This window comes from Anas acuta, chromosome 14 (genome assembly GCF_963932015.1).
Source record: "Anas acuta chromosome 14, bAnaAcu1.1, whole genome shotgun sequence".
Classification (NCBI taxonomy): Eukaryota; Metazoa; Chordata; class Aves; order Anseriformes; family Anatidae; genus Anas; species Anas acuta.
Genome location: NC_088992.1, coordinates 12,789,426 through 12,815,555, shown reverse-complemented (window position 1 = coordinate 12,815,555; position 26,130 = coordinate 12,789,426). Strand labels below are relative to the sequence as shown.

The following is a 26,130-nucleotide window of genomic DNA, read 5'->3' as shown; positions in this document are numbered from 1 at the left end:
CTTCAGCTGTGCTGGGATGGGTCATTTGCATCTCTGCTCTGCCTTAGTTTTCCTTCCTCCTAATTACGCAGAGGAAGCACAACTAGCTAGCCTAGCCAAATAGAGAGAAATCCCTGTGAAAGGGACCACAGATGAAGCCTAGGGATGAGATGCCCTCCAAAACTGAGGGAGCTCCTGTCTGTAGGAGCAGAATTTGGGACCCTGCGTGGTCAGGGCAGAGCAGTGGCGGGCGTCACCCCGCATCTTGCTGCTGCCAGGAGCTTGTACCTAATTTTTCAGAGGACGTTAGAGCATTCTGGCCTAAATATGCTGTCATGCCTTCAGAAACAGACCTGGCAATGCTATCACTAAGTTTCCAGCCCAGTTTTCAGGATGGCTGTGGGTGCCCTCCCCTGTGTGGTTGCACCCAGCCTGTCTGAGCAGGAGAAGCTGTAGTCAGCACTCCCTGCTGCTGCCAGGGCCTGGTTTTGGTGCATGCTGCCCAGCTACACCTGAACTTTGTGCCCTAAAGCATATTTCCCACCTTCTCCACCCCTTGGCAGGAGGTGGGACCTGCCATGCCTGGGCTGTGTTAGTGCCCAGAAAACTGGCACATTTGCAGGCTAGCCACACTGGTGTTATCTTCTCCCCATCCCATCTCTTGTAGGGTTGAGAGTCTGGGGAGCAGAGAAGTGCTTGGCAGTCAGTTCCCCTCATGCTGGGTGTGACAGGGATGTAATGGGAGCAGACGGTCTCCTTGGAAGTCTTCTCGGGAGAAGAGTAGGGACCAGTAGGGCCAAGCATCCCCTGCAGATGTTCTGGAACAGTTTTAGGGAGTATTGGCATGTTCTGGTGATCCTCTGCTGCAAAACTGACATAGGAACAGGGCTGGCTTGCCTGATTCTGGAGGTGCAGTGCCACGTGTGTGCTGTGTCTGCTCTCTAGCTCCAGAAGCAGTTTGGTGCTTTGCCCTAGGGCCAACCCTAGCTGCTCTGGCTGCTGATGGCCCAGCACCTGCCTGTGTGATGCCACCAGCTGTAGGGAGAGCAAGACTTTGCTGTAAGGCCATTTGAAGCTGCCTCTCCAGCAGCAGCAACTTATTCTGTTGCTCTGCAGTGTCCCCAGACTTCAGTCACAGCAGCTGCTCGCACTGGAAGCATCCATTTCGTGTTTCCCTTCTTGGTTTATAGGCTGAGAGCTGCTTTTCTGAATGTCCTATTTTTTTTTTTAACTTAAATTAAGCTCTATAGTTTGAGCGTATAGGACTCAGAAGCCTGGCAAACTGTTGCCTCAGAAATGACCTGGGAGGACAACATGGGTGTTTTCTGACGATCTGCACTCTGATGTACAGGTCTTTAGGATGGGTAGGGTGGTACCCTGTGTTACTGCAGTTGAGCAGGGGGTTGTTTGTCCTGGTGGGGATATTATTTAAGTTTTAAACTTTAAAAATCTGTTAGCAATTCAGGTCACAGTGCAGATCTGCTTTTGGACACCAGGTGGCACATGGATCTCTTGCTTTCAATGGAAGCTTTGTCCCCCTGCTGCAGCATGGTGTTTACAAACATAATTCAGGGATTTAGGGCAAATTTCCAGTCCTGGATGTGGATTTTTAGGGGGAGCAGGGCCCTGGCTGTGTTCCCTGTGAGAGGTCTGGTGGTTTTTGCACCCTGCAGAGCCTGCCAGAGGCAGGTTTCTTGCTCTGCTATCACCAGGCTGTGCTGGAGCAGAATTTGCTCACCAAAACACACAAGTGCCCCTCCTGGGTCACTTCTATGCTGGCCACACACACCCCAGCACGTGTCTGTGGCCAGCTGGGCCACCAGAGTGTGGTGCTCTGCCTCAGGTGTGGCAGAGCAGCCCTGTTACCCAGAGGTTCCTTCCATGTTGGCACTTTTTCTTACTTTATGTGATTATTTTTTTTTTAATACCCTCCAGCCACGGGGAGCTGTGCTTGCCCGGGCTGCACAGGTAACATGGCGTGGGCCAGAGGTTCAGTCCCAGGTACACTGCTCCAAATAATGCATTCGAGCACACGCAGTCGCTTTCCGTATTAGCCTCTTTTCTGAGCTAAAAAGCTTGTGGGAAAAGTTCCTTCTGTATTTACCTGTTTTATTTTCTGCTAGGAGTAACGTAGAGAGGCAGGAGGTGGTGATACTGAAAAATTCAGAGCTTTACTGGAAATCAGAGGCTCATTAGCTCCAAGGCCAGATCCGCAAAGGTATTCAGCTCCTAATACATGGAAATGTCCCATTACAATTGGAGGGACTTTAAACATCCAGCAAGCGGGCAAGGCCATGAATACCTGATGTACATACCAAACCCAAGTTTGTTCTGAGAATGAAACTGTTTCTCTCTGAAAATGCCCAGCACTTTTGAGCAAGATAACTTTTTAACAAAATGGCTTTTTAACCAGAAGCTAGCTGGTGTGTCCAGGCACTCACAGATGCAGTAAAGCTTCCCCACACGCTCTTTATACATCCTCAGATTTGCAGGACATCGTGAGGCTTTGCTTCCCCTGCTCACAAGTGCCTTACTGCAGGTAGCCAGGGCATCTGCCCTAAACAAAACCTCCCTCCCTTTTCCATTTTCAGCCCAGACCTCTGTATCTAGTAAAGCAGAGGCCTTCAAGACCATGAAGCCATTGCTTCTGTCTTCTAGCAGATGTGTGTTTTGTGCTGCTGTTGCCTGAAAAATGGCACTGAACTGGAACAGATTTTTTTCTCTTCCTCTCTTGCTTAGAAATATTCTTGGACAAAATGGAAGTCCCACCCCCCAGGCCTGTGAGTTAGTAAGTTCTGGTTTAAAACTGTCTGCTGAGGAGAGTGAGTGAGGGGAACTCACCTGGTGTCCTTACAGCATTGCAGAGTAACACAGATTCACTCTGAAGTTACCTGTGCTTCCTTCTTCGGTGTTAACCACCCTTGTGAAAATAATTCAGCTTATATTGTCAGGATTTCTCTTGGTGGAACTGGTGGCTATTCTCTCTTAAAAAAATTCCCTGTTCTTGCTTCCTATTTTCTCCTGGTGTGATGCTGGATAACAGATGGGGCAGCATCACACTGAGGGCTACCACCACTCCACTCTCTCAATCTCCTTCTTCAGAGGAACAGGGGAAGAAAACAGGAGAGGGAAAAAAAAAAAAAAGCAAAAGGAAGAATAAGGTTGGGATAAGGACAGGGACATTTCTCACCAGTTACCACACAAAGCAGACTCAGCATAGGGAGATTAATGTAATTTATTACCTATTACTATCAAGACAGAGCAGTGAGAAACTAAAAACACCCTCCCTCCATTCACCTTCCACTCCCTCCTTCCCCCCGAATGGTATAGGGGAATGGGGCCTGGGGGCTGCAGTCAGTCCCTGGTGCTTCATCCCCACCATTCCCCTCACAGTCCTTCTCTGCCCCTGCTCCCCATGGGGTCTCTCCCACGGGATGCCGTCCTTCCCAAACTGAGCCTGCAGGAGCTGCCCACAGGCAGCAGCTCCTCAAGACCTGCTCCCACACAGCTCCATACCACGGGGTCCATCCCCCAGGAGCAAACTGCTCCAGCACGGGTCCCCCATGTGCTGCAGCTCCGGCCCGGGGCCTGCTCCTGCAGGGGCTCTCCATGGGCCGCAGCCTCCTCCAGGCCACATCCACCTGCTCCACCGGGGGCTCCTCCACCCATGGGGGGGCTGCAGCGTGGAGATCTGCTCCATGGGGGACCCATGGGCTGCAGGGGGACAGCCTGCTCCACCAGGGGCCTCTCCATAGGCCGCAGGGGAACTGCTGCTGCCTGCCTGGAGCACCTCCTGCACTGACCTTGGTGGCAGCAGGGCTGCTTCTCTCTTCTTTCTCACCCCTCTCCCAGCTGCTGTTTTCAGCCTTTTTCCCTTTTTCCACCGTGCTCTCCCAGAGGCCCAACCAGCACTGTTCCTGGCTCGGCTCTGCCCAGCAGCAGGTCCTTTTGGAGCAGGCCCTCATCTAACACACGGCAGCTTCTGGGCTCTGCTCAGAGTCATCCCTGCAGTCCTCTTGCTACCAAAACCTTGCTACATGAGCCCAAAACATGCAAACAGCACCACTGTACTGTGACAGGGTTTGGGGAACAGCGCCTTTGGAAAACTGCAGTTTTGTTTCTCAAAGGAGGCAGAACCTGTGTGGAGGGCTTTCTTCTTAGGGTGCTGTCAGTGTTTCATCTCCATGGGATACGTGGGGTTCTTGATCCTTGTGTGATGTCATAGGAAAGGGTTTGGGGCCTGTACACTGAAAGTGCCGTTCCCAGAAGCTGGGGTCACTTCTCATTGCCAGCACACCACCGAGAAGCACAGGTACATAGGGTGCCGGCTGGGCTGGGAGGTACGTGCACAATGCCACCGCTTCCCACCTGCATGTCCCTGCTCAGTAGCTTTCGGTAACCCAGCCTTGTGTTTTAGCAGCTGATGTTTTTGCCTTGTACCAGGCGTTGGTGTGGTCTGTACACCTGGGACTGACCTTTCCTTACGTTCCCTGTCCCATTACAGCATCACCCATTAGGCACCCGCTGCCCTCCAGCAGCAGCAGGGGTCCTGGTGCTGTGCTTTGCCTGCTGCCGTGCTTTGTGTGTGCCATGCTTTGCCAGGTAACATGGCATTTCTGGCAGAGGACATGTAGAAAAGCGAGTGGGAGTGAGATTGGGCTGTGTTGGGGGCTTCATCCTCAGGATAAGGTGCGTCTGCATTCCCCCCTGGTGCTGGCACCACTGGAGGTGTTTGCTGCCAGACGGCTCCTGCAGGCGCTGGGTGCTGCAGGGCAGCTCTGGGGAACTGCTGCCACCACGGGAAGCACCTGGGGGATACTGGTGGGCTGTGTGCAGGTGTGGGGTGCTTACTCGGGGGCACTGGGGCCCAGACTGTGCCCTTAGTGCTCGTCACACAGGGATGCCGGCACCAAGCTGTGGTTTGGTGGGCGAGAGGCAGCCGGGTGAGCCCCAGCTGAGTGCCAGGGGTGCTCTAGGGTTTTGTGGCTTCACAGAGGTCCGGGGGCTCCTCTGGCCTGGAAAACGAGGGTTTTCTGTGGGGATACCTGTGGTCCCCTTGCTCTGAGCTGAAATTTCCAAGCTCCTTGCAGTACCACTTTCATGCGCCAGATATGCGCAGTTGAGCCACGCTGGCTCGGAGCCTGGAAATGAGGTCAGGAGATGGGGATTGGGAGAAAAAATCAGCTGGTTGCTGACGGGGCTCTGATGCGGCACAGCATCATCCCCAGCATCCTCTCCTGCATCCCCCCCGGCCCCCCCTGTGACCTCCTTTTCCAGACAAAGAGGGGAAAAGCCGGCTGCGCACGCAGCATCCCCCGCTGCCCCCTCCCTGCGCCCGGCCTCTTGCAAGGAGCCTTTGTAGTGCCAGACAGCCTGGCTCGGGAGATTCCTGTTTCCTTTCTGGCTGTGTCAAGGCCGTGATTGGGAAGGGGAGGGGGTCCCCATCTGCTGCTGGGGGGCACAGGGGGGTCGTGGGGAATCTCCTGCCCTGGCACACAAAGGCAGCATCTCCAGAGCAGGAGCAGGGACCTGCAGTTTTGGTTTTTTTTTGTGCTGTTAAATAAAGCACATCCCTGGGGAGTGTTATATAACCCTTCTCTCAATCCCTTTGCTCTCCATTGCAGGGCTCCCAGTGCTTTCCAGTACACCCCGCTCCAGCCCAGTACTCTGAGCCTATGGCTGCTGTGCTGGTGGGGTGCTCCCCTTTTCCAGCTGCCCCCCGTGCCCTCCCCAGCTCCTGGTATGGGTCCAGGAGCCAGCGTACCCCAGTCCTCAGCTCCCAACATCACTCCTGCCCTGTGGCACTGTCCCACCAGGCTGGGGTCCACCCTGACATGTTGCCTGCTCCCATACTGAGTCACCCTGGGTGTGCTGGGAATGCCCCTGTGGTTAGTAGCCACAAAACTATGTTTTGCAGTTACTCATCCCCCCATTGCTCACAGGGCGAGATGTTCTGGCACTTTTATCTTTCAATGCCCCTTCTTGGGCAAAAATGCCTGTGCTGTGCACTGATGCTGCTGCCCCTCCTGCCCTTTTTGGCCAGCTCTGACCTGTGGAGCTGTCTGCTGTGCTGGAGCCAGGTTCACTTGTCCCCCTGTGTGCTGGGGATGTGTCTGTAATGTCTGTAACCAGCACAGTCTGCAGAGTGGCTGTAAGGTCAGGTCTGGGTGTCCCATCCAGGTGTCCTGCACCCAGGCACGCTGCTGCGGCAGGAGCATCGCTGCAGAGCTCCGGCTGCAGCTCAGCCTGGCCATGATCCCCCAAAAGGGACTGTCCCCTCCCAAAAAAAGCCCTTGGTGGCTCTTTGAGTTTGTCACGTAGCCAGGGTGACTTTCTGCGTGTAGCTTTATAGGGTGAGAGTACCAGTGCTCCCAGAACCAGTGCTGGCCAGGCTGGATGTGGTTATGGTGCCAAAATATGTTCTGGGCCCCCCGCTCCTGGGTGAATATAATGTTTCGGTGTTATAATTTTACTGCAGCTACCTATATGGGTGCTTTGCCTGTGTTTTTCTTTCTAATATTTTAAATCCTTGCTTTGCTTTCTTATTCTCCTTGGTGTTTGCTCCAGTTGCCACAAAGGACATGGGAAGCTGAATTTTTTGGTGATTTTCCTCTCCTATCTTAATGATGCCTTCTGGCCCTTTCTGAACTGACCCTGGAAAACTTCCTATAAGGTTCACGTGAGAATTTAAGCTTCAGATTCAGCTAGATTTGTCTCTAGGCTGATTTATTCCTGGCTTGAAAGCTGGAGGATCAGGGAACAGCTTGCAAGGTGTCCTTGGGCTGGTTTTGCATGTTCTCTTTGGCTCCTAGACCTTGCTGAGGGGCAGCACACGATCACCTCGGTTCAGTGTCATCTTTGTCCCTTTCTGCCACCCCTGGGCCTGGGTGCGTTCCCACGGGGGGTAACACATGGGACAGACCCTGTACCAAAGCTTTCCTGCTGTGGTATTTAACACAGGTGAAACTTAGTGCTTTTCTCAAACCTGGAAAAAATACATAAATTTGGAGGGTGACCTCTTTAGCTGTTGGGATTTGTTTATGTGAAAAGTGCCTGGTTTTTAAGCCTTTCCCTAAGAATTGTGAATGTAACACAGCGAGGAAAAACAGAATGTAAAAGGGCTGCAGGGGAGAGGCAAGCAGGAAAGCTCAGGAGGAGCCCAGGATGCTAATGAGGTGTTTGGGGTGAATCTTTTGGCTGTGATGAGAAGTGATAAGACCCACTGAATGCTGTTTGGGGTCTGTTTTCTGGCTGGAGCAGGGCTGGAGCATCATTCCCCCCCCCCAGGCCATCCAGCAGCAGAGGGTGCTCGTGCACTGCTGTGCAATTCCATCCTCTCCCTCAGCCATTTTAGACAAAGTGTTTTCCTTTCCTGCAGTCTCCATTTTATGTTTCTGACGCAGAAAATAAAAACCAGGTTCAGGAAAGGAGGGGGGGAGTGAGGCCTGCCAGGGCAGAGCTCAGTGAGGGGGGGAGCTGGCTCTCTGTGGGGCTGCATCTGGGGGCATGGTGAGGGGATGCTCAGTAGGAGAGCCCCCTTCTTGGGGTCTGCAGAGCTGAGCTGCTGCTCAGCCTGTCCCCTTCCCCCTGCCAGCCCCAAGCCCTTCTCCTGTTGGGGCAGGGTGCTTTTTTTCCCCCCCCACATCTTTGGTTTGGGCTGGGCAGGTCCCCACCAGCTGTGTGGGAGCTGGGGGCAGCAGCTGAGGCTTCTCTGCACAGCCTTGTCCAGGCTCCCCGGCAAGTGGCCCTTTCCTGTTTTCGTTGTTCAGGATGCTGAGCTCTATTTTTTCCCTTCCTGCCCGTGCACGTTGGGGTGGGATGTTGCCCCAGGTTTGTTACCAACAAATCCCGGCAGCGTCACCTTTCCCAGCTGTGTGGAGAGCCCCAGGAGAGCTGCCAGCGTGTGATATTTGAGTAATTGTTGTGGATGTCTCTGTTTGTAGTGATGGTTCTTATCTTACTCATCGCTGCGTCCTTCGTGCTGTGCAGTGGAGTGCTGGGGGGGGTGAGCAGGCATTTCCCAATCCGTGATACAAAGCAAGCCAGCAAACTGAGCTGCTGGAGCCCTCTCCAACAGTGACCTTTGCTGGAGCAATCGAGCAAGGATGCTGCAGGCTCAGGGACGGACTCACACACCCTGCAGCCTGGGGTCTGCTCCGCTCACCGGGAGCTGCCTGTTTGCAGGCTCTCGCTGGGCAGCACGCACAGCACATCTTCCCCTTCCGTGGCTGGCAGGAAAGTTTAGTGCACATCAGTACAGCTTCTGTTTGTTTGTTTGTTTGTTTTCCCAGCTGAAGAGTGTGGTTCCCTTTGTGGTATCTCTTATTCCAGTACCTGAGACCCAGGGATCAAGGTCCTCACCCTCAGCAACCTGAGTGCAGAGACTGTACCTGGTTTAAACAGCTAACTTCGAGCTAGCTGATGCTGCCAGCTCCAAAACCTGCCTGCCGTGTGGATTAAACACCTCACAGCTGTGGATTAAACACCTCACAGCTTGGTCCAAGGCCATCTGGAACCTTGGACAGGAATCCCTGGGAAGGTGCCTTGTTTGAACACAGCTGGGATGCGTCGGCACAGGCAGCTGCTCTGTCAGTGACAAAGGTTGGGGATGTCCGCAGCACCGCGCCGTCACACCTCGTTTCCTTCCCTATAAACGTGTTCATTCCTCAGCGGTGAGTCCTAGGTGCTCTTAGTCCTAGGCCCAGTTTATTTGCAAGTTCTTGCATCCCCGGTGATTACCCTTTTGTTGCTTTGCTTGAAAAGTGATTTTGCAGCTTAATGGAGCTTTTTGTTCGGCTTTTACCCAACTGCTCTTTGTGCTTTATTTTTTTTTTTTCCCTTCCCACAGCCATGCACAAAGATGCTTCTCAGGAAGATAATAAACATCCTAAGAGCCGCTGTGGTTTCTGGAGACAGTTGCATCAGTGTCTTTTTCCTTTAAATATCCTAAGCCAAAGCGCCCTTTGCTTGTGATCTCGTGCGTGCCCACACAGCTGAAAATAGGTCAGCAGCTCTGTGCCCGGGGTGCCTCCACGGGAGGAGGCAGGAGCAGGAGCACAGCCATAAACTGGCTCTGAGGAGGGGCGCTCATCCCCCCAGCCCTAGCACCCTGGCTCCTGTGGCCACCCTTGGGCTGTGCCTGGTGTTTTTGGGGCACCCCAGTAGCAGGGGTTGGGGGTGCAGGACGAGGTCTGAGCCCGCTCTATTCCTCCCTGGGGATGTTGTTTGGGCTGCTGGTGCTCATGGGGCAGAGCCTGACATATAGGAGGGGGGAACAAGCAGCAGCAAGGTCCAGGGACCTGGTGATTTTGGGCATCCCTTAGTAATTCTAGAAGAAAAGAGGGAAGAGAAACTGCTCAGGTCTCTGCCGCGCAGCAGGGAGTCCCCCAGACACTTTCCCTGCGGTAACTTTTGAGCCTTTTCAGGTCTTTCTCAGCCTCTCCATTGTCACTCATTAGGCTAATAGTGTTGATTGGAGCATGCTTTGATTAGGGGCTGATGTTTGCAGCGCTAATTGCCCGTTAAGCTTTGTATTGTGCTTCGGGGGGAGGCTGCAGGGCTCTAAGGGATCGGGGCCGCAGGGGTGCTTTGCACTACAGAGGCACGGTGTGGGTTTAGGAGCCCTTACATGCTCCTAGGTAACTAAAAGATCCTGGAAGGTCTCTTCCCCTCCTGGTCTTTATGCTGCACACCCAATCTTTCAGATAGGGACTTTGTTTCTGTGGTCTCCTTTTCTTATCTTGCTTCGTCACTTGCCTTTTAGCAGCCAGTGAAGAATTTAAACGCTGTACTTAATTTGTTGTCTGCTAACGTTTTTAGCCTGCTTAGAGAGAAGTAATTCTCTTTGGACTTCTTAATCAGTACCAAATTTATTACCTTAGTTTCCAAATAGGCTGACACTCTGCCTGCAAAGGGGGAGCTATCACCTCACCCGGGTGTGGGGAGAGTCTAGATGAGCAAACTTTGGACTTGATGCATTTTTAAGACCTAAGCTGTATCAAAGGTCCTTATATCGGTTTTAGGGAGGAGGGGGGAAAAAAAAAAATAAAAAAATTGCTCTCCCTACTCTTGTTCCTGGAGTACAAGCTTTTATAAAGTGTGTGCATACCTGGGTTCACCCCTGTCAGTTTTTTTTTGTTTGTTTGCTTGTGTTTTGTTGTTCTTGTTTAAGGCAAGAGAAAAATGAAGAATCAGGAGCTCTGTATTTGTCTTCCCCAAACATCCTGAGAGGATCTCAGGCGTCCTATTTTTGAGGCAGAGCTTTGGGCTGTCCACATAGGAAAAATCCCATGTTTGAAATGCAAAAGAATCTGGTGTCCTGTAAAACTCCAGCAGGATAAGTCATGCTTTCCTGACGCATTTAATTCCAAAACTTTGGTTGTGCAATGCCAGTAGTTAAAGTGGATCAGGATTTTTTTTTTTTCCCTTTCTTCAGTGCAAGAAGTCTTCATGTTGTCAGGTCCCAAAGCCTCCTTTATCAAAGCCCCTACTTTTCCCCGGTCCAGGTACCCCCTGCTTGCTGCTGGCTCGCAGACAAGAGCTCAGTGCGAGTGGGACCTGAACTGAGAGTGCTGCAGCTTCTCTGAAACAGCAGAGTGGAAAATAAATCTGACCTTGTTACCAATGCCAGAACCTTCATAAAGTTTGAAAAATACAGGAAGGATTAAATACCTCAGAACTGCTTATTTCTCGTCTATTTCGTTTGTGGTCTTTTGCTGCTGTTTTTTCTTTTGTTTTTGTTTTTCTTTCTTTTTTTTTTTTCCTTTTGTTGTTTTTAACTTTTTTTTTTTTGGATCAGAAATAGCATTCTGACCCTTCAGCTGCACTCGTGACTGTCTCCACGACAGTAATTCTGCCGTGGCTCAGCCCTTGCCGATGCTCTCTGCCAGCATCTCCTCGCTGTGCCCAGCTGTACGTAACCCCATACCCGCTGTCTGGACGTGGTCTCCCTCCTCCTCCTCCCCACGCTCGTGGCTGACCTCGTGAACCCCCTCCTGGCTGTGACAGCCTGCGTTCCCCTGAGATTTTTCCTTTCCAGCGAGCTTGCCCAGGGATGATGTCTGAATGCAAAACTGCTCTGGAGACATCACCCAGCTGCTCAGAAAATCTTTCTGGTTGCTGTCACAAGTTGGGAAGCAGCACAAAGAACAAGCAGTTGTTTTTCAGTCATGTGGGAGCCACAAGCCCAAAAATCAGAGGACTTTGCCTTGCGAGCTGCGTCAGAGCCGTGCCTGCACTGCCCCAGGGCCCATCTCAGCATCCCTTCCTCTCTGTTTAACCACCACCCCCTGTTCTTCTGCTGTTCTCTGTGCTGGTGGCTGTGTTGGACTCAGCTCGGGCCAGCAGGAGCTCGGTGTGTCTGAGGTCTGCGGGACCCCAGGCATCGCTTTAATGTTCCCTGCATCTGATCTGCCGGGAGGAGCTGGCTGCTTTGTGCACAAAGATTTCAGGCTGCCCGTCCTAGTGCTTGCCCTCTCCTGCTTCCACTCTCGCTGAGGCTTGATTTTGGGCTCGGCTGTGATCAGGACCCCCCTGCCCAGCTGGTGCTGTGAGTTCCCCTAGCAGTGACAGCCACATCCCCTCCTCTGGGCTTGTCAGGGACAAGAGGCTACGGGTACAGGGACACGCACAGCACTCCCCAGGTTCACAGCACACATTTGTGGTCCCCTGAGCACCAGCACAGTCCTTTTGCCCCCCAGCACGCAGCCCTACACTCACACAGCTGGTTTGGGGGGCAGGCACCATTCCCACCCTGCTGCTAGAAGTTCAAGCTCCTGCCCCTGGGGGCTGGCACTGAGCCCCTACAGCACACACACACATGGGATGGGCTGTGAATACACAGAGAAGGAGGTAAGAGAGGATTTATTAAGAAAATGGGGCAGAGTGCAATGAGTAGGCACAGGACTCAGCCAGACAAGCACTGACTGTCCCCTTTTATTCCCATTTCTGCCTCCCATTCCCCCTGTGGGTTTTCAGGGCTCCATCCATTCCCATGCCCATGCTGGTGGCTGGGATTGGGAGTGGGATTGTGGCTGCTCCAGGCAATGGCAAGGCTAGGGGTGCTGGTGGAGGGCAGCTGCCAAGTCCAACGCCTTCTTTTTGTTCCTTGGACTGCTCCGGCTGCGTGGGGCAGCGAAGGAAAGAAGGATCAATGAAACAACCAGCTCTGGTGCCTGGAAGGAAGGATACCTCGTGTTTTTTCCTGTGATGAAAAGCCGGTGGTGCTGAGTCAGTGTCCAGGGAGGAAGGAAAGCAGGAGCCAGCAGCAGGATGCAGCCTGCGGATGCAGCCTTCCTTCGGGCAGGATGAGCGCCCTGCTCAGCGCCTGCCCCTGAACACTGCGCTCTTTGTCTTACCTGATGGTGTTCCCTGCTTCTGGTCTGTGCTCCTGCTGCCAGACCTCCTTCTAGTACTTGGCCAGCGCTGCTCTGTCCCCTCCCTGACCCGTGCGGCTGAGCCACCGCCTGGCACCTGCGTGAGCATCCCACAGCCGGCAGTCCTTAAACAGCTTGGAGCAAACATTTCCAAAAAACCCACCTTTTATTGCATTTGTAGAGGTTGGAGGTGGTTGGGGTGTGGAGAGCTGCTAAAATACTGAGGAATAAAAAAAGGAAAAAAGAAAAAAAAGAAAAAAAGGAGGATGGAGCCTTGGTCTGGGCAGGGTGTAACTGAGCAAGGTGGGGGTGATTTGCCCGACTCGGAGCTGGGGCTGAGCCCTACAGCTGGCAGTGGTGTTTTCATGGGTACATCTGGAGTCCTGATGACAACTGTAGGGCAGAAACCATGCTCCTGGTTGAGGCGAGTATTTTAGGAATGCACTTCTCTATTTTTGTCTTTTTATTTTTGAGAACTCGAACAAAAGTACAAACAAGACAAAGGGATGGATTTTGAGTGTGGAATACAGCATTCAGAGCTTTCCAGCTGACATAGAGAACAACAAATAAGTGGAAAAAAACAACAACATCCTTTTGCTTTTAAGAGTAAAGGTGCTTCAAAGTGTATGTGAGCTGTGGCAGAAGGGATTTCAAAAGCTCAGCACAGTTTGGTAGAGAGCAAGAGCAGAAGACAAAAGAGCAGCAGGTAGAGGGAAATGCAGGCATCAGATGCAGCTGGAGGTTTGGGACAGTGGAAATTTTAGCCTGAGTGCAAAGCCCTGGTAATGAGGTGTGCGAGGAGCTACAAATGAGGAGTCTCAGGGCTGGAGGGCTGGGGATGTCACGAGTGGAATTGCTCCCTTTGCTGGGAGGTAAATCCTGACAGCAGCAGCTTGAGGCTTCGCCTGCAGAGCTTTGCCCACAGGTGCTGGGTGAGCCACAGCAAACCCACCTCCTGCGATGTGCAGAGCCTATTATGAGAACGAGCCTTGGCCTGGCCTGAAAGCCTTCTTAATCTAAACAAATAATAAATCATCGAAATAAACTGCAGCGCTCCACACGACAGGCTAAAAGCCATGTGACAAGGTACTGCCGTTCCGTGCTGTAGCCCCGTGCTCCCTCTCCTCCTCCCTTGTTTTTCTGGGAGGCCCGGTGGGTATTGGCGCGGGGAGCGCTTCCCTCCCTGCTTTGCAAACAGTCACGCTGTGCTCGGCTCTGTTAATGCAGGCGTCTGGCATCAGACTGCCCTTTTCCAGCCACATGAGTTTCAGATTTCCTTGCAAACGCATTTTAAAGGAAAAGAGGGGGGGAGAGGTCACAGGCAGTCGTACGCGCTTTCCCAGAGCTGTTGCATGAAGCGGGGGGTCCCCAAAGTAGTTGCAGCCCTCAGATAGCAGTGCAGTGATTGTGCTGGCTGGATTGAGCGGCCACGGCCTCGGACTCCTCTCTCCTGTGGGTGTAATGAATCCACCATTCCCTTCACCTTTTGCAAATTTACCTGTTAAATCAGGATGTTTGCAAATTGTAGGCTGGAAGCCCACTGACCAGCACTAGAGGAGCTGCAAGGCCAGCCTGGAGGCACACGGGTGCCAAATGCCCCATCCAAATTTCATCAGCAGTTGTGACTTGTCTGAATTCAAAGGCCACGGCTTGCTCCAGAAAGCAAACCTGGCTGTTCGTGCCCCGCGCCATCCCCACAGCATGGCCTTCCTCACTCTGCTCCCTGCTACCAGAGGCGTTCTTTGCTTGCAACATCTGGACTCGATTAGTCCCTCTCCGTTGATTTCCTGTGTCTCCGGCTTTCCTGAGGCGCATCCCCTCCTCCTGGCCCTTTGCACTCACGCTCCACGAGCGATCCTGTCCCTCCCTCCCTGCCTCCTGCAGCCAGGAGGGCCCGATCCAGACCCCAAAGGGACAAGGCTGGGCGCCTGTGCTGGCCTTGGAGCCGAGCATGGGGCTTGGCTTGCCACGGGCAGAGCAGCCGGCGCGCTGGGTGACCCCTGCCCCAGCAGCATGCCCAGATCCCTGTGGGTTTTCCACCCACTGCTTTCTTTGCTTCGAGGCTGGGGCTTCCTTCTCCACCCTGAGCCTCTGTGTTTCGTATGGAGCCTCACACGCTCCAAGTTTTTCCTGGGGGGTGGTGGGCTTCGTTCCTGGCCCTCTGCTCCCGCACCAGAAAAGCTGCGTGGCCCTGGCTTCTGCCCTTGGGAGCGTTAGAGGAGGAGGGGAGCAGCACGTCTGCTGTGGTGCTGCCCTGGGGAGCCCAGGCACTGCCGCTCCGGGGTGCTGGAAAGCTGAAATTGGAGCTTGTTTAAGAGCAGAGGGAGATGGAAATGGTTAAAACACGCAAAGGCGCGAGTTAATGATTTCCATCCCCTCGCTGGTGTGTTTCAGCTTTCAGAAGGGGGTCTGGCCGGCAGCTGTGCCAGCAATCACATTTGTAGCTCAAAGAGTATTTTCATCCTGTGTCAGCTTTCATCCATGGCCCCTTTGGATTCCCCTGACTCCTGCAGACGCCAGGGTTTCCAGGGCTCCCGCTGCTGCTGGGCCCAGTGAATTGTTTTCCCTCCCATGCCTGGCAGTTGAGTTAGACGATGGGGGGTGAGGAAGGCATTGCTTGCTCCCTGCTTTTCTCCTGCCCCAGGCAGCGGGGAGGCTTTCTCCCAGGGTCCGAGTGACTCAGCAGCATTTGCAAGCAGAACAAAAAGCTGCAGCTTCTGCGCCTCTGCGTGCAAGAGCACAGGGGAACAGCTTATGGTACGGCTCGGGGTTTTATGCAGGGAAGTCAATAAATATCTGTGGCTGCACTCAGCTCCAGATGCAGGAGCCCACACATTTATTGTGGATCCAGGTCTCACATCTAAGGATGCTAAGCCCTGGCAACAGATGCGTGGGAATAGGTTACTCCTGGAGCTGTGGTCTGAGTTTCCCCTTGAGGGTCAGTGTCTGCTCTTGCCCATACCACAAAAAGCAGAAGCTCTTTAGCATCTTCTGATTCCTAGAGCCCTCTTTGCCCGGTATCTGGAGAGCCTGTTGTGTGCTTCTGGACTAAACTCAGCACTGCTTTTCTTACCCACAGCAGGAAGGCATCTGGTGAGCTCTGCCATCAGGAACATAACCGTGAGTGATTTTACATAGCACCTCACTAACTCCCAGAAACTTTTTCCTGATGCCTTTTCTTATTGCAAGCATTAGTGGAAGCACGGAGCAGAGGAGAGGATTTGACTTCTGAAATCAGTATGAGGGATGCTTACAAGTGCATTGATGCTCTGAAGGAGGAGAGGAGAAAGTGAAGCCCCAGGCTGAGGCAGGGACCCCAACGAGCAGCGTCCCAGCATCCTTCCTCTGCTCTGTGTCTGGCTTGGGCTGACTTCAGCCTGAAGTCCCCCCATCCTGTCCTGTCCTGTCCTGAGAGACCCTCTGCAGCAGCCTAGACCCTCTGCTTGGGCTCAGCGTAAGCGTAGGGATCCAGAAAGCCCCGGCTGTACCAGATGCCAAAGGACTGCTCCCTCTCAGCCCCCCCATTATGAGAGCCCCCAGGGATGAATTCAGGCAGCTTTGCTCTGGGAGGAGCAGCTCTGCCAGCTTTATGTGGCAAAGCCACCGCCGTCAGTGCTGTCCGTCCCAGGAGACCCCCTGGCCCTGGAGACTTTTGGGGTGCGAGCCTGCGCCCTAGGGCAGTGCAGCAGCCTCCCCTCCAGCACCCCAAGGCCAGGGCTGGCAGGCAGTTTTTGTACCCCAGATTTTCCCCTGCCTGGTGGCTCCTGGTCCCCCAGCGCCGTGGTTTTGGGGTGCCAGGTGCCTCTGCCCCGGCTGGGCGGGTGCTGCGCCGGCAGGTGGCACCCACCGCAGGCAGGCAGGCAGGCGCTCGCAGATGTTTAATGGGATTTTACAGCTCTGGGTTTCACTGGGAGCTGTCGTCCTGGAAACAGGGATCCGCAGAGCGCTCAGGCATTCGGCTTTAACCGCTTCGGTGCCTCGCTGGCGGCCAGGGAGGATGCGCAGGACTGGGGTTTGTGGCCTTTTAAAATCTGCTCCGGTGCTGGATGAGCAGAAGGCTGAGCCCTGGGGGATGCAGGGGGCTCTGTCCCCTGCCCTGGACCAGCACAGGTCTGCCGGGTCCCAGTAGGGTGCAGGTGCTGTCCCCAGCTTTGTCCCAGCACCTCTCCTGCCTGATGGCCCTAATCCAGCACCTCCCGTCCTGCTCTGGACCCATCTGCCCGGACAGGAGGGGGCACCGGAGCTTCGCTGCCATCAGGGTGGTGGCAACACATGTGCCACCACCGCACGTGTGTCCCCATGGGGTGACATCCCTGTTGCCGGGGAAGGAGAGCAGCTGAGGCTGGGCTAATCTCCTTAGTGGCCTGAGCACCGTCGGGGGAGAGAAAGGGAGATTAGAGGGCAGGGGACGCATTAGCAGCCGGGGACTCCAATCGGAGAGGGCCAAGGAGGCAACGCGTGGAGGGAGAGTGCCCAGGGAGATCAGCGGGGGAGCCTGAGGGGGCTCAGTCGGCAGCAAATAACCCAACAGCTGGGATCTCCAAGGGAGAGAAATGCTTTAGAAAACACGCCAAAAATCCTGGCTGAGCCGTGCCCCCCTTCTCCTTGGGGAGGAAGGTGTTGCCAGGCAGTCTGGGTCCTAATCCATCCCCGCCTGCCCTTCTCGCCCCCGCTGCACCACCAGCATGAAGGCATCAGTCAAAGAGCATTGGGGGGGGGGGAGAGTAAAGCTGCTGGGGTCTGCCCCACACCTGCCAGGCATGGAGGAGCAGGAGGTGAAGTGTTCACTGTCTCTTTTCCCTGGCACGAGCGCAAAAGGCACTCTTTTCTGCCCAGAAACCAGGCGTGAGGCTCTTGTTCAGAAAAGTCTGTCAGGGAGTCCAGATGCTGGGGCCCGTTCCCTGTTTCTGCCACATGGATTTCACGGGGTCCCGTGTTTTCTCTGCAGATGGTGATGACACTGGCGTGGCCGTGTCCCTGGGAGCTGCTGCAGATGGGGAGCAGGACAGGGCAGGGGCTGCCCGGCACGAGGCATCTCAGGGCTGGTCCGGGAAGGAGAAGCTGTGCCTCCCATTAGTGCCTGGAGTTTGTTCCTACCAGCTGTCAAGGAAACCATGGCACGGTTCAGATACCCAGCTGGTATTGCTGCAGCTGCTGGGGCATTACATCCTTTTAATCTATTTCCAAAATCGCTTCTCCACTGCTCCATTAGTGCTGGCTAACGCAGCACTCCGTACTGTGTGCTGGCGTCTGTCCTGCCCAGCATCGTGGAGCATCCGAATTCCAGAGTTGTTCCTGCAGGCTGAGCAGGTAGAGTTGGGCCTTTTACCTGTGCAAGTGTGGCCAAGCTACTATTGTATTTCTGCGAGAAATACTCTCAAAGAGGTGGAAGGACTTGAGGTTGTATTGAGATGTGTGGAGGTAGACCCAGGTGCCAAAAGCTAAGGGAGAAGATACCGAGAAGGAGCTGGTGCCATGCTAAGGGCAGAAGAGAAAGAGATCAAAGGGGTTGGGAAAAGGGAAAGAGCTTGGAAGCAGGTTCAGAAATGTCAGGGTTCGAGGAGAACAGTGTGAAAGAGATGGCTACGGTCAGCACAGCTTGTGCACTGCTGAAACTATGGGAGATTCTGGGCACAGGGTGTGTGGTGCACTCAGTGGGAAAGGAAGCAGAGAGGCACAGGACCCAGGAAAGCAGAAATGAGGACACACACGTGGTGCCGGATCTGTGCCACAGCAGCGGCTGCAAGCTGGTGGCCAGACAGAAGAGTGGGGGAGGGAGATCTCTAAGCCAGGCCTTTGGAAAATGACAACCCGAATAGAGATGTAGGGGAGAAAGCTACAACTCTCCTGTCTCACATCCAGGAGGAGCATCGAGAGAAACCTGCAATTCTGTTTCAGCAGCCCACAGGAGCAGTGGGATGCTTGCTCTTCTTTTACTTGCAGCAAGGGTCAGGGATTTAGAGTTACAGGGTACCCTGCAAGGTGGCAAGAAGGACAGAGACTGACGTTTCCCCTCCAGGGGTGGGGGTCCCTTTGCACACCTGCACAAACAAGGGGCCATTGCTCACTGCCTCCCACGTGCTAGGCACGGTGCTGCTGGAGAAGCCACAGACGTGGGGCAGCTCATGGCTCAGGCAGTCATTGTGCTCCTGGGCAGGACAAGGATGGAAGGGGCAGGGGCATTGGTGGGTCCTGCAGCTGCAAGAGAAGCCTCCAGGCTCCCTCAGAGCTGTGACACCAGACTCCCTCTGCTGCAGTAGCCAGGCTGCCGGGGTGGCAGAGCTCCCTTTGCACCTTGCCCATGGGGTAGAGGTGAGGTAAGTCCTAGGCACTCTGTTTTACCAAAGGATGTCCTTCAGCCCGGTGGGGTTTTTCCCCTTTTTGGTTCTTTTTAAGGTGCTTTAAGGGCAAGTACTTCAGGGCACAGCACCCACACAGTCCCAAGCCAGCTTTGGCTTTGCCACAGAGTGCAATGGAGACTGTGTGTTTTGGGAGGCTGCCGCTGGACCCCACACTCTCCTGTGGGCTGGGCAGTGGGCAGGCACTGCCTCTTGCAGCTCTTTCCCCACAATCCCCCATCAGATGCTCCGTGGTCCCCAGGAGCTCTCCCAGCGGGTCACATCGTGCTGATGTGACCACCTCTCCATCGCTGCACTGCCAGGCACCAGCAGCTCTCCTCCCCACCACGCTCACCCGCCCGGTGGTGGCTGCGAGGCTCAGGACTTGTCAGCGCCGATCTGACTCCTGCCCGCCCAGGCAGCTGCATCTGCTCAGCCACCAGCAGCTTCATGCAAACCCATAAAGGAATGGGAAACGCTGGCGGGACTCTGCTTAATGGCTTAAAGGGCTCATTGTGGGGTAGAGGGGTCAGCAAAAGGGGATCGCTGGAGCCAGCTCATCGCCCGCACACCACGGCGGGTGCGCGCACAATAGCTCAGTGTCCTCCTGTCCAGCGCTGCGATTGTCCCGCAGTCCGAGCTTCAGCCCAGTGATTCGGGGCTGGTTTGTGGTTGCAGTGACTCAACCCGGCTCCTTTCCTGTCGCCTCGATATCACGCACGAGCCATCTGCTCCCCATGGCGCAGCACAGTGAACAGAGCAAATGGATGGCGAATCCATCCCGCACGCCCCGAGCTGTGTCCCAGCAGGAAGGAGGGACATGTGCTTCATCCCCTCTTCTTCCTCAGAGGGGATGAAGCTGCAGTGCATGGAGCCTAGAGGTGACCCCATTGCCTGATCCTTTCCAAGTCCTCCTGAGATGTTTTGCCAGTCACCTGCAGAGACGCTGTAATCTTGAACCAGGTCAGCAGAGAAGGCCCAAAAATGCATTTTTGAGCTTGGCTTTCCATCCCCCCGGTCCTTCAGCCCAGCCATAAAGACTCGAGCAGCATTAATATTCAGTGTTTTGCTCTTGTCCTACTGATGATGAAGAGGCTTGAGGAGCCAGCTGATGAATCCCACCTGGATTTCCAAAGGGATCTCTCACCAGTCTCCTAAAGAAGCTCCCATGGGATGAGGGGAGAGGTCATTCATAGCTGTTAGCCCGTTATTTATCAGGCTAAAAGGCAGGGAAATAAATACTTTGGGAAGACAGTGAATAGTAGGAACATTTCTAGTGTTTGAGTAGGAAAAAAAAAAAAAGGACTTCACACAGATGCTCCGTGGCTTATACAGTATCAAAGGGGTCGTCTTGCTGCCTTTTCACCCTTTGATGGGTGGTGATGCTCCGAGCTGACCATTGCCACTTGGAGCCTTTATGGGGAGTCTGTGACAATGTCAGCTGAGTGACCTGTGCTGGCTCAACCTCAAAAGCTCCATCTGAGATCTAGAAATCCCTGGGAAAGGAAGGAGAGGAAGGAAAAACAATCAGAGCATGGCACAGCAGTGGCTTTTTTTGGTTTTAAAGGTGTCGTGTGACTGCATCTTGGATGCTGCCTGCAGTGCTGCTTCCCCTGCCTGAGGGGGGATGTAATGAGCTTGAAACGATGCAGAGAGATGCAACAAGAACGACTGGGGAGACCTGGGGCTGCTTCACCCAGCAGAGGGATGTGAAGGACCTGCATGAAATCATTCACCGGAGATGTTTGTGTGTCTGCCACAGACCCTGTGAGGCGTGAATGAAGCTGGGAGGAGCAGGCTTAAAAGCAAAGCTGTAATTTCACAGCACTCCTCCTTAACAGGATGCTTGGGGGGTGCTTATGGGTTATGTGGCTTAAAAAAGCAACGGAGTACATTTATGGAAGAAAAGGGTGGGAGGATGTGAGAAAACTCACTGGTGGAGAAGGATGAGAGTGTTGGAGGGGGCGAGGGAGGATTTGGGGCCTGCTAGGACAGGATGTGGGAGGGCTCGCTGGCGTTGGGCTGGGGAGGGGAGATGGCAGGGAGGGGGGGGCTGTGCGAAGGAAGCAGAGGGAAGATGGAGACAAGAGGCCCATTGAATACAGGCTCCTGCCTTCTCTCTGATCTCACGCTGTGCTGTGGTCCAGCCAGCAGCTGCTGGGACATCTCTCACCCTACAGCCCTCTGCCGTAGCCCCGAGGGGATCGGCACACAAAGCCCAGCAGCTGTGAATGCTCCCTGTGTTGTCTGCCCAGACCACGAGCTCAGTGCCCACTCAAGATGGGAGAGCAGCGCCCGGGCAGCCCAGCAGCAGCAGCACCCCTCTGGGACAGCATCTGCACAGGGTGGGCTACAGCTGGCACCCACATCCAGCACCCAAAGGTGCCCACACCGTGCAGAGGACGTCTGGCTGGCTGATGTGGAAGGGAGGTGGCAAATATCAGGGCTCGGAGGCTGTTGGTCTGCCTGGGGAGCCTCTGCTGGTCTGGCTCCTGTCCCTCTGGTGTGAAGGAGGCTGAGCCAGCCCCAGAGCTGCTGCCCCATTTCTGTGCCCCCTGCAGCGAGGGGAGCTCCAGGGCACGCAGCGGGAGGTGCTGGGCTCGCAATAGCTAATTGGCAGAGTCTCTGAAAGGTCTCTAAATCCTGTACAGAAACCCATTGCCTGCCCCCCCCCCCCCCCCCGCATGGTTTTGCATCGCTCCCCTCGGTATTTCAGAAGTCTGCCGCAGAAGGCTGCGTGACAAATTGCTCACAAAAGGCTTTCAGCTCTGAAACAGTTAATTCCTCGTGTCTGTGCAGCAATTCAGCTGCTGCTTTATAATCCTCAGCCCCCGTCCCTTATGCCATCCGCTCCCAAATGCAGAGCTACCTCCTCCTTGCTTGTTGTGTGCCCATGGGTGCTCTGAGGGGCGCAGCACCTCCTCTAATTTGGGGCTGCTGTGACCTTGGTGTTTGTTCTAGGCTCCAGCCTAACTCGTCCACATCCTCCTCCAGGGAACTGCTCTGCACACCATAACCCTTACATGGGGAGACGTTCCCAGGAGCCCATTTTGCCTTTTCCTTTCCTCAATCCCACCCTATCGGCCCTGGCAGCCCCAAGCAGGACTTTGACAGACCTCCCCGGACGTTTGCTGCCTTTTGCAACCCTGGCCATGTTGAGGGAATTTATTGGTCCCCATTGTCTTGAGGCTGAGCAGAGACCTCATCCAGCTGGCCCAGGGGAAGGTGGGCTCTGCCAGAGCTGGCCTGCAGGGGGTTGTCTCCACTTTTTCTAACAATTTCTCTTCTTGCAGCAAAATGAAAACTTTTGCTGGCTTCTGAGCAGATGAAAGATGTGGCCTTGTTTTCAGAACCAAGCGAGGTCTGCAAAGGGCAGTGAGAAAACAAGAGACAGAGGCATCCTTGAGGAGACCACAGAGATCGTCAGCTGCTCAAGCAGGACATTGTGCCTGGGCAAAGGCAGAAGCCAGTTGGACTGCCAGAGTAAGTATCTGCATTTCTGATCTGTGCTTGGCTAGGAAGGGTAATTTATTGTCCTTCTTGCTCTCGGGGCAAGTTTTTGTTTTCCAGCTCCCATGGCCAACCTTCAGTGTGCCCCTGAAGAGGACTGAAGGGCCAAAAGCTGTATCCAAGGGCAAGGCCATCATCTGCAGCCCTCCTGTTCTTGGGGTGAGCAAATAGAGCAGAGGGTAGAGACAGAGCCCGGCACCCCCAGCTCTTTTTGGGGTGCGGAGCAGGGGTGCTGCCTCAACCCCGACCTGTTTGGGTACTTCAGGATGCGCTGCTGAGCTGGGACAGCCCCAGCTCTGCTGCTGCAGGCGGCTCCTCCAGCAGTGCTGGTGGCTCCTGCCCTCTTCCATCCTTGCCTCCCTGTGGGGGGAAACCCACAGGTCAGTTAACCTGGGCTCATGCTCCTCCGAATGCTGGAGCTTTGTTGCGTCGGCACCTTCTGGTGCACCTTGTTTCCCTCGTGCAGGGAAGGAAGCCGGGGCTGGAGCATCGCACTGTGCTCAGCTGCATGGGCACCGGGGGGCTGCCTGCCCAGACCCCCAGCCCCACGGCTGGAGGAGCTGCCCTGCAGGGGCTCTCCATCCTGGCACAACGCCCGGGCTCTGCTCTGCTCTGCTCGTATCCCCCCTTGTCAGCACCTTCTGTGCCCTGCATCCGCGGTGCAGCTCCGCAGCTCCCAGGCGCTGCGTTTTGTTGTTGCTTTAACTCAGCATATTTGTAGCGGTGAGGTAATGGAGCCATCCATAACAGCCTGGCTGCTGTCGCACCCAAGAGCAGAAATGTTCCATCCTGCGTGGCCGGGGCTTGGCAGGCGTGTGCGGTGCGGGGTCAGGCGCTGGGCAGGGACTCAGGCTGCCCGCGGGGCACTGCCTGCTCCAGGCTGTGGGTCTGCAGAGCTTGTCCCCTCACGGTGCTTCTGGCTCAGGTCACGCTGAGCCTCCTAGATTTTACATTTGACTCTAATTTTAGTACACTTAGTAAAGGAAAACACTGTTTTTGGGTCGTTCTGGGTCTTTCTGGGGCTTGCTAGCCCACTATGGGCTGCAAATGCTGATAAAGATTTGGGACAGCACGGGCAAGCACATGTCCCTCCCTGAGCCAGGTCAGCCCGTGCGGCAGCATGTGCGCTCAGTCGGGCACTTTGTGCAGGGCCTGACGTCTGCTCGCTGCTTCTCTTCGTGTCCATTAGCTCTGTCCTGGTTCAGGTCCCAGCTCTGGCGTTACAAACCCAGCGGTGCGTGAAACAGAGACCATAACAGCTGGGGAGCTGCTGCGCTGCGGATGGGCCCTTGGGAAGAGAGAGACGTGCCTGCATGCGAGAGGTTTTCACTTGAAAGAGGGAAACGCGGATTGCAGAGGGGGGAGGAAGGGCTGCTGCTCAGCCTCCAGCAGCAGAGGGGCAGCAGGGTGCTGAACAGAGGTGGTGGCACCGCCACGCTCAGGGCTGGGTGCTCCACCAGCCTGCTAGAAGCAAGGCTTGGACCCTTCCCTTGCCAGCCACTGCCCCCGGGGAGGGATGAGGGGGTCAAAGATTGCAGCTCAGGCATTGTGCTCTGTTTTCTCGGTCCTTGGGGCATTGCAGGGCTGCCAGACGTCTCACCCTCGGGTCAGGGCGGCAGCGGGCGCTGCCGGGCTGGTGACTGCGTGGGCAGGGAGGAGTTGCCCTTGCACAGCTAAATGCCAGTGGCTGCATTCGGCAGCTCCAGGAAGTTGCAAAATGAGAGAGACATCAGGATATATGAGCTGGAGTCTTGCCCAAAGGCTTTCGTTTAATTGTAATGGTTCCTTCTATATAAAGTCACTTTTTTTTTGTGTGGCTTTGCAGCTGTGGACAATCGATGCTGTGGCAGCATCGTGATGCCATCAGGGTTTACCAATGCAGCTTATGTAGAAATAAACATTATTTTTGGTACAAAAGAAATGTGATCTTGAGCGTCTTTGCCTCCATATCGTAATTTTCATGCAGAGACCAGCCTGGAGCCTCGTGGCACTGAGTCACGGGGCCTCACCCAGGCTGGAGCCGTCCCTGCGGGTGGACTGCTGGGCGCTGCTGCCGGCTGGGTGCTGCCACCCTCCCACTCCCTGCGCCGAATAATTCCTTGACATCCACCCATCCCCTGGGGATAAACCAGTAGGCATGGCCCTGGCCACGCAGCTCGAGCCTTTCTTGTCCCCAAAGGTATCCATGTACCAGCATGGTTCTGTCTGGGCAGGATTTGGGTGAGCCTAGAGGCTGCCAGAAATTGGGCAAGCTGCAGCTCCCTGCCGGCTGCACGACTGTCGTGGCCAGATGGCCGCTATAGTTGGGCAAATGCTTTGCCACGTGCTGGTGTCCCTGGCTGCTTGTCACGGGAGCCGTTTGTCCTTGCGAGCAGTTCTGGACGTGGGGCAAGGGGACGATGGTGCAGGGCTCTGTCACGTGTGGCCACCCATCATGGGGCCAAGCACATCTTTTGGCAGCTGCTGATGTCCCAGTGGCATCCACTGGAGGATGGAGGAGGAGGAGAAGCCACGGGGAGGTCAGGGCATTGGGGACCAAAGGAGCTGGGACAAAGGGAGCCCAAAGCCACCTCCATGGACCCATCATCGTTGGAGGAGCCTGGAGCAGCTTGAGCACGGCAGCAATGAAACAAGTTCCTGAAGCAGAAAGGAGATGGCAGGGGGTGAGAAGGTGCTGGGGGGGCATGACCAAGGGGGTCCTTGGAGCCTCCTGAGGATGCTTTTTTTCCCTTCCAGGTTCAGCACACTGCCACCAGCATCTCCCCAACGCTGTCCTCCTCACCTCCCTTGTCCCCTGCTCGGGGGCACGCAGCCACCAGCTGCCCCTGCCTTGTCCCTAACCCCCTTCCTGCTCGAGGTGTCCTTGCTGCTGCATCGGGAGGGATGAGCGAGGGCACTGCTCCCCGCAGGCACAGACACAGGGGACAGCCAGGATAATTTTTAAAATGAGGGCAGAGACCTCGTTAGTGCCCCAGTTTGTCTCAACTCTCCCAAAGTGGTTTCTTTTTTTGATTAGCGAGGCAAGGACAAGTTGCTATTTGGGGAGCATGATGCCCCAAAACTGGGTACTGGTGGGGGGGCAGCATGTCCTGGGGGGCTGCTGGGCCCATCCTCCACTTTCCATCCTCCAATTTCCATTCCATTTTCCCTCTTTCCATCCTCCAACAACACAGGGCAGCCCGCGGCATTGGCGAGAGCAGCCGCCTCCAAACCTTTTTGATCTCACTTCCCCACCAGTTAAAACGTTTTGATCCCTCCCCACCCCCCGTACATTTTTTATTGATGCACTTGTATTGCGATGCATTTTGTGCATATTGCAAAGCCCAAGGTAAGCCAGCTTGTGTCCCCAGGGAGGGGACAGGGACAGGGACAGGGACAGGGACAGGGACAGGGACAGGGACAGGGACAGGGACCCCCTGTGTGCTCCAAGCTCTGGCACCCCCCGCACGGCGCTCACAGGGTTTAGGCAATGAGAAGGCGAATCTGTTCTGCCTCCCAACACCGGGCTTAAGCTTTTTAAATATAAATAAATAAATAAATAAAGCGTCAGGAAGCGGATTTATGGAGCAGGAAGAGATGCGGAGGATCGGTAAATGCCTCTCAACCCCCCCGGGTATGCGAGGCTGTAAAAGGAGCCGGCTCCGTTATTCGGGGGATGGGAAATAAACTGCCGGGGCTTGCTGGAGCCCGTGGGAAGGGGCTGCAGCCGGCCAGAGGTCAATACCCGAAACCGCTTTTTTTTTCCTCTTTTTTTTTTTTTTTTTTTCTTTTTCTCTTTCCCCTCAGCTTTTATTCTGCATTTTTTGCAGGGCGAGGTCCCGGCTGCGGGTGCTGCCCGGTGGGACTCCTCGTCCACCCTTTTCTCCCCTCCCCTCCTTCAGCAGCGACCCCCCCCCCGGGCCATTCCCACCCCCCCCACCCCCCGGCAA

At 54.9% G+C, this 26,130-nt stretch overlaps 1 long non-coding RNA gene across 4 annotated transcripts; it reads left to right on the top strand.

The window, feature by feature from the left end:
* The first annotated feature begins 3,130 nt into the window (after positions 1-3,130).
* Positions 3,131-24,138, top strand: LOC137864329 (uncharacterized). 4 transcript variants are annotated; one of them, XR_011101422.1, is made up of 3 exons: positions 3,131-8,651; positions 21,985-22,174; positions 22,248-24,138. It is a non-coding gene; the product is annotated as an uncharacterized lncRNA (long non-coding RNA). The 4 variants fall into 4 exon arrangements; XR_011101423.1 differs by lacking the exon at positions 3,131-8,651 and adding an exon at positions 13,817-15,473; XR_011101421.1 differs by lacking the exon at positions 3,131-8,651 and adding an exon at positions 13,817-21,916.
* Positions 24,139-26,130: the final 1,992 nt, after the last annotated feature.